General features: G+C 37.3%; 1 long non-coding RNA gene across 1 annotated transcript in view; it reads left to right on the top strand.

The window, feature by feature from the left end:
• LOC108528396 (uncharacterized) overlaps positions 1-12001 on the top strand; it is an 84767-nt gene that overhangs the window by 57102 nt on the left and 15664 nt on the right. The gene's annotated exons all lie outside the window — the stretch shown is intronic.

Raw genomic sequence — 12001 nt, 5'->3', positions numbered from 1 at the left:
ATCATCTTTAGATAGAGTTTTAGAAGCACAATCTCCACTGTATTTTTTTTTTTTTAAGAGACGGAGTTTTGCTCTTTTGCCCAGGCTGGCATGCAATAGCTTGTTCTCAGTTCACTGCAACATCTGCCTCCCAGGTTCGAGGGATGCTCCTGTCTCAGTCTCCTTAGTAGCTGGGATTACATGCGCTCACCACCGTGCCTGACTAGTTTTTGTATTTTTAGTAGAGACGGGGTTTCACCATGTTGGCCAGGCTGGTCTCGAACTCCTGGCCTCAGGTGATCCACCCGCCTCAGCCTCCCAAAGTGTTGGGATTACAGGAGTAAGCCACCGCATCTGGCCTTCCACTGGAATATTAAGAAGTCAAAATTAAGAAACAAACCCACGTTTTTTGAAATTACCACCATATTTGGAGAAAATAGAGCAGGTGAGGTAAGAGAGGAAGGAAAATGAGATGGAGACAGGCACTACACTATGGACATTAAGCTCTGACCATGTTCCATGAAGAACATCAAACTGGTAATGCAAAGATGATTTTTAGGAAATAGAGTAGACTATGAAAAAATAAGAATTTATTTCAATGAGTGTTGAAGATCATACAATTAGCCCAGAAAACTGTGATTTCAGAGATGTTATTGATGATGGTTGCTAAATTTGGTAGTAATGAGTTCATGTATCTTTCACAGACAACAACGTATTTTTATTCCAGGGCCCAAGAAGGAAACAAATAAGCTTCATCTCCCACCAACAAAAGAAATATAAAAGAAGATTTCCAAAGTTTGGGGAACCACAACATTGGTGACTCACAGCTATTTGCATATACTTTTCTATTACATCTTGTTTGTTAACAGAAAAAGTGGCAAATAAATTGTGGACAAGTATTTTTTAACAGCTTTATTGAATTATGATTAACATACAATAAGCTGTGCACATTGAAAGTGTGCAATTTCATAAGTTTTGCTATATGTATGCACCTGTGAAAAACTCCCTTTGATCAAGACAATGAGCCCATCCATCTTCTCAGAAAGAATTTTTTTTTTTTTTTTTTTTGAGATGGAGTTTTTCTCTTGTTGCCCAGGCTGGGGTGCAATGGTGCAATTTTGGCTCACTGCAACCTCCGCCTCCTGGGTTCAAGCGATTCTCCTGCCTCTGTCTCCCTAGCAGCTGAGATTACAGGCATGCACCACTACATCTGTCTAATTTTTGTATTTTTAGTAGAGATGGGTCAGAAAGATTTTTCACCTTGATTTGTAATCCCTCCCTCACACCCTTCTATACCACCCTCCTCAGACAACTCCTCCTCTGCCTCCTGTGACTATAAATGAGGTTGTATTTTTCTCAAACATCATTTAAAGAAATAAGAGCATCTGTACAATTTTTTTGGTCTGGATTTTTCTTTTTTTTTTTTTAGACAGGATCTTGCTGTGCTGCCCAGGCTGGAGTGCAGTGGTGCAATCATAGCTCACTGCAATCTTGAACTCCTGGGCTCAAGTGATCCACCCACCTCAGCCTCCCAAGTAGCTAGGACTGCAGGTATGTGCCACCACAGCTGTCCAATTTTAATTTTTATTTATTTATTTTTTGTGGAGACAGGGTCTCACTATGCTGCTGAGGCTGATCTCAAACTCTTAGCCTCAAGCCATCCTCCTGCCTTGACTTCCCAAAGCACTGGGACTACAGTGGTCAACCACTGCACCCAGCCTGGATTCTTTTTCTCAGCATGGCTATTTTACACTTCAGCCATTTTGTAATATTTAATAATATTTTCTTTCTTTTTATTGTTGATTAGTATTCATTGTATGAAGATACCACTCTCTGTACATCCATTAACCTGTTAAGGGACACTTGGTTGGCTTCCAATTTGGGGCTATTCACAAATAAGGCTTCAGTGAAAATCCATGTGCCAGCTTCTATGGATATGTCTTTTCATTTATTTTGGGTGAATACCTAGGATGGTTGCATCATATGATAGGCATGTGTTTAACTCAAAGAAATTGCCAAGGTACTTGTATTCCAAAGTCGTTGTGGAGTATTTCTTTCACATTCCTGCCATTAGTTTTTTGTTTTTATTTTTATTTTTTTTGAAATGGAGTCTCACTCTGTGGCCCAGGGTGAAGTACAATGGCATGATCTGGGCTCACTGCAACTTCCAGCTCCAGGATTCAAGTGATTCTCCTGCCTCAACTTCCTGAGTAGCTGAGATTGCAGGTGCTCTGCACAATGCCCGGCTAATTTTTATATGTTTAGTAGAGACAGGGTTTCACCATGTTGGCCAGGATGGTCTTGAACTCCTGACCTTAGGTGATCCGCCCGCCTGGGCCTCCCAAACTGTTGGGATTACAGGCGTGAGCCACCGTGCCCGGCCCCATTCGTCTTTTTAATTTTAGCTATTTAAATAGATGTGTAGTAATCTCTCTCTGTGGTTCTAATTTTCATTTTTCTAATGGCTAATGGTGCGGAATACCTATTTGTGTGCCTGCTTTCCATATATCTATGTTGGTGAAGCACCTGTTCAAATCTTGCTCCCATTTTTCATTCATGTCATTTTTTTCTTCTTGAATTTTGAGAGTTCTTAATATTCTAGATACAAACTTCTTGTCAAATTTATGATATGATTGCAAATGTTTTCACCCAGTCTGTGGCTTGCATTTTTATTCTCTTTAGTTGTGATTTATACAAAAAGCGTGTTATGATTTTGATTAGTACTAATTTTGTTCTTTTTTTTCAATATTGTTGTGGCTATGCTAGGTCTTTTGCCTTTCCATATAAATTTTAAAATCAGTTTGTCAATGTCTATTTAAAACGTCTTCATGGATTTTGATTGGGACTTCACTGAATCATAAATTGATTTGGGAAAAACCAACATGTTAACAATATTGAGAGTTCTCACCTATGAACATGATGTATCTCTTTCTTTATAATTTTCCCAGCAAAGTCTTACCGTTTTCAGTGTAGGTCTTTCCCATTTTTATTATTTATCCCTAAGTGTTTCATATTTTTTATGCATTATACATGGAATTTCAATTTGGATGTCTGACTGTTCTTTGAAAGTATGTAGTATCTTTGAATTTCAATGTGGATATGTGACTGTTCTTTGAAAGGATTTTTGTAGTTTGATTTTGCTGAATCTTGTGCTTGGACCCTACAAGTGTTCTAAGCAGTTCCAGTCGGTTTACGATACAGTTGACTGGATTTCCTACACCGACTTTTTCCACTCTCTATATGGTGTATAAAGAAAGGCAGTTTTCCCAATCCCATTCCATCTGCCCAATCCCATTCCATCTGCCCAATCCCATTCCATCTGGGTGCCTTTAGTATCTTTTAATTGCTTTATTGCACTTTTTAGAACTTATAGTACAGGCCGGGCACGGTGGCTCACGCCTGTAATCCCAGCACTTTGGGAGGCCGAGGCGGGCGGATCACGAGGTCAGGAGATCGAGACCATCCTGGCTAACACGGTGAAATCCCGTCTCTACTAAAATACAAAAACTAGCCGGGCGAGGTGGCGGCGCCTGTAGTCCCAGCTACTCGGGAGGCTGAGGCAGGAGAATGGCGGGAACCCGGGAGGCGGAGCCTGCAGTGAGCTGAGATCCGGCCACTGCACTCCAGTCTGGGAGACAGAGCGAGACTCCGTCTTAAAAAAAAAAAAAAAAGAACTTCCAGTACAATGTTGAATACAAGTGATCTAAGCAGGCATTTTTGTCTTGTTCTTGATTTCATAGGGAAAGCATTCAAACTTTACCAGTAAGAACATGCCAACTGCTGGTTTTCAGTAGATGCCTCTTACAGATTGCAATGATTTTCCTTAATGATTAGTTTGGTTAGAAGTTTATTTATTTATATTTTAATCAAGAATGAATGCTGAATTTTGCCAAATGCTTTTTAACATCTAGTGAGATTATCTTATGACTTTGCATTTTAAGTTTGTTGATATGAAGTAAATAATTGATGAATATATAAATTTTAAAACAACTAGACAATCCTAAGATGAACAACACTGGATCTGGAGGTATTATGATCTTTTACACTGTTAGATTCAATTTGCTAAAAATTTTGTTTAGAATTGTTATATTTATGTTCATGAAGGATATCGGTCCTTAAGTTTCTTTTCTTGGAAAGTTTTGTCTGGTTTTTGTATCCTGGCCATGTTGGCCTCATAGTTTCTTTTTTCAATGTTTTGAAGTAAATTTATAAAATTAGTGTTGTGTCTTTCTTAACTACTTGGTAGAATTCAACGGTGAAACCATCTGGAACTGGAATTTTCTTTAAAAAACTTTTTAAACGAATAATGCAAATTTCCTTATTAGATATAGGGCTGTTTAAGATAGCTCTTCGTTCTTCACTTGAGCTTCAGTAGTTTTGTTTTTCAAGATTTTTTCTATATATGTTTTCAAATTTACCGCTACATAACTGTTCGTAATATTGTTATTAGCATTTTAGCGTCTTTAGAATGTGTCGTGATGCCATCTCTCTGCTCCCTGGTATTATGAATTTGTGTGCCTTTTTTTTCTTGATCAGTGTGAAAGGTATTTATCAATAGTTTTATATCCTTTAAAACAAGCTTTCAGATTAATTTCCCTCTTTTTTCACTATTTTCCATTTCATTGACATCTACTCTGAGCTCTTTTAAAAAGCATATTCTTTCTTCTGCCTACTTTGAGCTTTATCCATTTTTTCTGGTTGCTTAAGACGGAAGCTGAAGTCATCAAGGGGCTTTTCTTCTTTTCTGATACAGGTATTTAAACATCCCCTCCCAAATTCTGGGTCATTGACATCCTGCAGTCTTTGATATCGTGTTAAGATTTTCATTCATTTCAAAATTCTTCCTAATTTTCCTTTTAATGTCTTCTTTGACCCATAGAAATCTAAAACTGCATATTTAATTTCTGAAAATTTGAAAATTTTCCTGAAATCTGTTATTGATTACAATTTTAATTCCTGTGTGGTCACAACATGTATTTTGTATTACTGAAATGCTTTTATACTGACTGAAACTTGTTTTATTGCACAGGATGTGGTTTAACTTGGTGATTTTTCAATGTGCAGTTGAAAAAACTGTATTCTACTCTTCTTTGGTGGATTATTCTATGAAGGTCAATTAGGTCAGGTTCATTATTAGTATTGTTCAAGTATATCATATTCTCACAGATTTTTCCATTAGACCTATCAATTTTGGGGAGGCATACTGAAATCTCTGATTATAATTGCAGGTTTGTCTGCTTCTAGCAGTTCTATCAGCTTTTGCTTCGTATATTTTCAAGTTCTGTTAATAGGAGTGTAAATATTGAAGATTATTATAGCCTTTCAATACATTGACTATTTTATTATTGTGAAATCAACTTTTTAATCTATGATGATATTCTTTGCTCTAAAATTTACTTCATGAGATATTAATGCTTCATGAGATATTTTGCTTTGTTCAGTGTTAGCATGATTTTTCCCATTATTTTAATGTTAACCTATATGTTTCTTTGAACTTCATAGTTGAGCTTTGCTTTTATATTTAAAAAAATCTGCCTTCTTAATTGGAGTGTTTATACATTTACATGTAATATAGTTACTGATATGTTTAGAATTAAATTTATCATCTTACTATTTACATTATAGTTTCCTCAAAGGTTCTTTCTTCCTCTTTTCCTCTTCTCCTGCCTTCTTTTGGATTAATTGAATATTTTATTATTCCATTTTATATTCTATGTTTGCTGATTAAATGTTTGTTTTGTTATTATGATTCATTCTTCAGAGTTTACATTAAACAACTGTAACTTATCACCGTATAGTTTTTTTCAATAGATTTAAGGGGTATAAGTGCAGTTTTGTTACATAGATATATTGCACAGTGGTGAAGTGTGGGCTTTCAGTGTAGCCATCACTTGAATGGTATACATTATATCCATTAAGTAATTTCTCATCCCTCATTCCCCTACCAGCCTCCCTTCCCTTTGGATTCTCTGGTGTCCGCTTTTCCACTCTGTATGTCCATGTGCACACATTTTTTAGTTCCCACCTGTAAGTGAGAACATGCTGTATTTGACTCTCTGTTTCTGAGTTATTTCATTTAATGTGATGATCTACAGTGATATCCATGGCGTGGCAAAGGCAATCACAGCATACTTTAAAGTGATTTATACTACTTTGCATAAGTATAAGAAACTAAAACAGTGTACTTCTATTTCTTCTCCTAAACCTTTGGCAATTGTTGCCATGCTTGGCATAACACTCCTTCGCCGAGTGTTGCCATAACACTCGCATTACATTGTTTTGGTATTTGTTTCAATAGTCAATTATCTTTTAAAGAGTTTTATAATAAGAAATGAGAAAAAAATCTTATGCACTTATCCATGCAATTATCATTTCTAGAATTGTTTATTTCTTTGTGGACATCCATATCTCCTTATGAAATCATTGTATTTTTGCCTAAAGGAGTTCTATTAAAATTCCTTGTAGTGTGGGTCTGTCACTGATAAATTCTTTTATCGATGTTTTGTGTAAAAAAATCTTTATTTTGCCTTTTCTTTTAAAATATTTTTCTGGGGATAGACAATTGTCGAATAGATGAACCATTTTTTTTTTTCAGTTTTTAAAACATGCTCTCCAACTCTCCTCTTACTTAGCTTGTTTCTGACAAGAAATGGTTCTCATCATTATTTTGTTACTCTGTATCAAATGCTTCTTTTCTCTGACTGCTCTTAAGATTTTATCCCTGGGTTTGGCGGATTTGATTATGACGTGCTTTTGTGTATTTTTCTTCGTGCTTCTTGGGGTTTGGGTTGGGTTCATGGAGCCTGTTGGATCTCTAGTTCTGATAAAACTAGGTGAAAAAAAATCAGTCACTATATCCTCAAATCTGTTTTTTTCTGTCACCCCCTCTTCATCTTCTCCTTTTGGAACTTCAATTACTCAAATATTAGGTGACTGGGATTGTTTTGCTGCTCACTGATGCTCTTCTTATTTCTGTTTTCTCTTTTTTTTTTCTTTGTTTCATTTTGGATAAAGTCATTCTACTGTTACAGTTTTGTGTTCACAGTTCTTATTCTGTGATGCTTAGTCTGTTGTTATGCCTACCCAGGGTATTTTCCATCTCCGACATTGTGGTTTTTATCTCTAGAAGTTTTAATTGGGAGAGATAGGATTTTCTACATGTTAAAACATTTGTGTCTATTCATCACATATGTAGATATGTATATTTCAACATATATGCATGTAAGTATACATAAATGCATGTACATATACAGACAGTTTTGGACTTACAATGTTTCAACTTAGGATTTTTTTTTTTTTAACTGAACTCTGGTGCAAAAGCAATATTTATGCAGTAGAAGTCATACTTTGAATACTCATACAACAATACAGTTTTCCACTTTCAGTGTGGTATTCAGTAAATTACATGAGCTATTGAACACTATATTATAAAATAGGCTTTGTGTGAGATAACCTTGCCCAACTGAAGGCTAAAGTAAGTGTTATGAGTATGTATGAAGTAGACTAAGCTAAGCTATGATGTTCCATAGGCTGGGTGCATTAAATGCATTTTTTGCTTATGACTCATGTTGAGTTTATCTGGACACAACTCTGTTGTAAGATGAGAAGCATTTCTGTCTGTATGTGTGTGAGCGTGTCAGTGTTTATGTGGGGGAGAGAGGAAAAGAAAGGGGATAGCCTTCTTTACGTCTTGGAACATATGAAATGCAGTTGTAATAACTTCATTCATGTATTTGTCTAATAATTCTAGCGTCTGTGCCAGTTCTCTTTTGTTTCTGACTGATTGTTTTATTCCTTAGCATGAGGCGTATCTGTGTGCTTATTTCCATGCCTTAACACATTTGGATCAGATGCGAGACACTACAGTTTACCTAGTTGGGTGAGGTTATTTTTGTTTTTTGGCATTACTAGAAATAATCCTGGCTTTTGTTCTGGGATGCCATTATATTTTACAAAAATAGTTTGTCAGTTTTAGAACTTAGTTTACAACGTTTTGTAAATTCTTTCAAGTATTTCTTTCCTCTGGCTTCAGGGGGTTCCTCACATTCCTCTGCTGACCGGAATTCTGTTTCATGTTAACTGAGGCTCCTCTGAAGAATGTGGGAGTTCTTTCTCTCTCTCAGAGAGTGCTGCTCTCTCTTCTTCAGTCTGATGTCCTCTTGATTCTGGTCTGCTGATCTCTCAGAGTCCTCAAATCAAAGAGCTTTCTTTTTCCCTGTACCACAGCAAGAATACTCTCTTGAGGCCGTAAACTGGAAGCATTGTAATATCCATCTAGTTTGTCTTCCATCCTTCAGGGATTAGCGTCCCTTGTTGGCTAACGTTCAATGTCTTACAATCTATTGTTTGAAATATTTTTACTTCTAGGTTTTTTTTTGGTCTGTGTCAGGTGGATGGGTAAAAGCAGCTCTCGTTACTCCATATTGGTTGGAAGTGGAAGTGTTCCTACTCTTTTTTAAAGTAAAATTTAAGTAAATAATTTTAAATGAAATTACATATGCAGTTGATATAAAGAAAAAGGCACAAATCATAGGTGTAGAACTCTGCAAGGTTTTAAAGTTAACATGCTTGTATAACTAACATCAAAATTAAGAAATACTATACTACTGGCCCCCTAAAAAGACCCCTTTTCAACCCTGTAACACACCACCACACCCAGAATTAACTAACTGCTATGCTGACTTTCAGTGATCATTTGGATGTGTTTTTTATTTCTTTGTATGAAATGCTTGTTCCAAAATTTCCCAGCATTTCTATTGAATCTCCTCTTTTAACAAAATATGTTTATAGTGTTTCTACAGCTTGCCTTTTCCTACCAGTGTTTTTATTTCAACAGTTATATTGAGGTATTATCAACAAACAAAAACTGGTATATTTTATGTGTGCAGCGTGATATTTTGATATACACGTGCATTGTGAAATGACCATAGTCAAGCTAATTATTGGTGTTTGCTTGTTAAGTAAGACTCTCCAACTTAATGTAGCTAAATTGATTTTTTCCTTGAAGTTTTTTACTTTCCATGAACTAATTAGAAAATATTCACCTGACCCAATGTCACAAAGAGATTCTCCTATCCTCCTTTCTAGAAGGATTATCATTTTATCTGTAACTTCTAGAAGGGCAGGCAATTTAGAGTTTTGTGTATAACTTTTAGATAAGTCTCAAGATTCATTTTTTGTCTGTATGAATATTCATTTGATCCAGCACCATCCATCCAAAGAATGATTCTTTCCGCCACTGTACTATGGTGTCACTCTTGTCATAAATCAAGACAACCATTAACTGTAATTTTCATCTCCCCGAAACTATGAGACTGCTGAAAGCTATGTTTAGCTTTTCAGTCTTTTAATGACATTTCTCTGCAGGTTCTTTGCTTCTTTCACTGTGAAAATAAGGCATTCTCAAATGCCTTGAGTTGAGAAGAGTCTCTGAGTTCATTTCTGTTTTTCCCATTTCTTTTAGATCTTAGCCTTTGAAGTTCAAGCTGCCTTGATGAATGAACTCCAATTTTTATTTCCTTGTCCTTGTGAGGCTGCTGAGAATGCTACCTGGCTTCTGTTTTACGCTAGGATTTCTGCTGAGATTCCCAGTCCCCAACCCCATCACACTGAAGCTAGCAAGTGCCTAAATGGATAAAGGTTGTGCAAAACAGCAGCTGACACCAACCAGGCTCCTTTATACCGAGGTCTTTGTCGCTCATGGCCTCCTCCCCTTAGGGCTCTCCAATGTCTTGAAAAAGGTAGCTTAGGCCAGGTGCGGTGGCTCCCACCTGTAATCCCAGCACTTTGGGAGGTTGAGGCAGGCGAATCACGAGGTCAGGAGATAAAGACCATTCTGGCCAACATGGTGAAACCCCATCTCTACTAAAAATACAAAAACTAGCTGGGTGGGGTGGTGTGTGCCTGTAATCCCAGCTACTGGAGAGGCTGAGGCAGGAGAATCGCCTGAACCCAGGAGGCAGAGGTTGCAGTGAGTCGAAATTGCACGACTGCACCTCAGCCTGGGCAACAGAGTGAGACTCTGTCAGAAAAAAAAGAAAAAAAAAGCTTAAAAATATTTTGTCTGTGTGCTTTTAGTTTCTCTTGTTGGGAGATGTGGCTGGCTGCAATCTTGAAGGCATACCCTGGAGAGATTCACTTTTCATATTTTCCATTACGTAATCTTTTACTCATTTTTATTTCACATGACATACTGCCACTATTTTTGGCTTAGACACAGTCACGAACCTCTGAATCTCCCCGAATGTAATCATGGAGCAGTGGTCTACACAACTCATCTCAGACAATGCATTTGAAGATTGAAACCAAATTCACATTTATCTGAGCACAGCTATAGAATGAGTAGCATTAGGATATGCATCATGTCTTCCAGCATTCCCTTGGAGGTGTAGACAGTGAAACCCAATGAGTACATTTGTTAGTTCCCAAAGAAGAGTTCTTATGATTATCTGAAAGAAATCTTTGATTGGCACAGAAAATAAGCTTTAAACAAGGGCTGATTGGAAGGCAGGGAATGGGGAATTCAATAGTGATTAACACAATCAAAATATTTCCTGTGATGAAATTTCTGGGGTCTAGGGAGATGCCATTTCAGTTCTCAAGAGTTTATTTCTGCCAGCTTTCAAATGGCATATAAGCCACAGTATGAAAATTGTAGAATTAAATATTATGGTGCCCACATCCCATTAAAGAGTCATCTTTGAGGATCTGTGCACATGACCTCACATGTTAACGGGAGAGCAGCAATGACAGGTCCGCTTCTCTGGAGGGTGAGCAGCCCTCCATTAGGATTTGCCTGTGCCTCCCATGCCGAGTCATCAGTGTTTGCCAACCACATTACACGCAGGCATCTGTTACATTTTCTACAGTGTCATTGTGTTTAAACTATGGGTCTTTTTCTTTTTACATATGTCCCTTGTAGATAGGCAGAAAGAAGTAACAAAAAGATCACTCATAAACCCATTATATTCTTGAATATTTGAAGTATTCCTTTCCAACATTTATTTCCATCCATGAATGATAATGCATGTTTTGCATGCATGTAATGTATTTTTCTTTACTTATTCTTCAGTGATATATTCTCATGAAAATAAGCAAACATAAATCGTGCTTCCTTACTGAGGTGGAAAGGAACCAGGAAGACTACTCCTTCCTTACCTCCACCTCAGTTCTATCTCGTACTGTTTTCCTGTTACTCACGACATGCCAGCTGCACAGGAACTGGTTGGTTCCCTGAGCGCACGAGGACATGCTTGTGCTATGCATGGCTGGTTCCTCCTTTTTTTTTAAGTCTCAGAGTCAATGCCTTCTCTGAGAGACCTTCCCTGATTACCCCTATAGAAAATAGGCTTTGTCTTTTCTACTTCTTATCACAGCTCCCTTTTCTTTATAGAGTTACTATAGTTTGTAATTATTTAGCTTATTAATTTGTTTATTATTCACCTTTCCCACTGGAAAGCAAGTATCAGTTACTCAGAGGCGAGGTAGACATTTTTTTAAACCATTGTCTCCCAGGGCCAGCTTGGGAATCTGGGAACAGGGCACAAAAAATATTTGTTAAGTGAGTGCATTAAATGAACTTGGTTTTAATAACTGTATGATAAACTATTGGATGTGCCGGGAGCAGTGGCTCATGCCTGTAATCCCAGCACTTTCAGAGACTGAGGCGGGTGGATCACTTGAGGTCAGGAGTTCGAGACCAGCCTGGCCAACATGGTGAAATTCCATCTCTACTAAAAATACGAAGTTAACCAGGCATGGTGGTGTATGCCTGTAATCCCAGCTGCTCGGGATGCTGAGGCAGGAGAATTGCTTGAAATTGAAAGGCAGAGGTTGCAGTGAGCTGAGATCGTGCCACTGCACTACTGCCTGGGCAACAAGAGCAAAACTCCACCTCAAAAAAAAAAAGAGTTCTTATTAAATCTATTGTTGGCCATTTATGCTGATGCTATTTTCTATCACTGTAAATGTAAACAGATTTCCTGGCTGGATATGAGCTGAGCCTTATATCGGTTATGTTACA

Source organism: Rhinopithecus bieti, unplaced genomic scaffold, assembly GCF_001698545.2.
Source record: "Rhinopithecus bieti isolate Rb0 unplaced genomic scaffold, ASM169854v2 scaffold_5246, whole genome shotgun sequence".
NCBI lineage: Eukaryota > Metazoa > Chordata > Mammalia > Primates > Cercopithecidae > Rhinopithecus > Rhinopithecus bieti.
The sequence above is the reverse complement of the archived record's forward strand: the minus strand, read 5'-3'. Positions and strand labels throughout refer to the sequence as shown.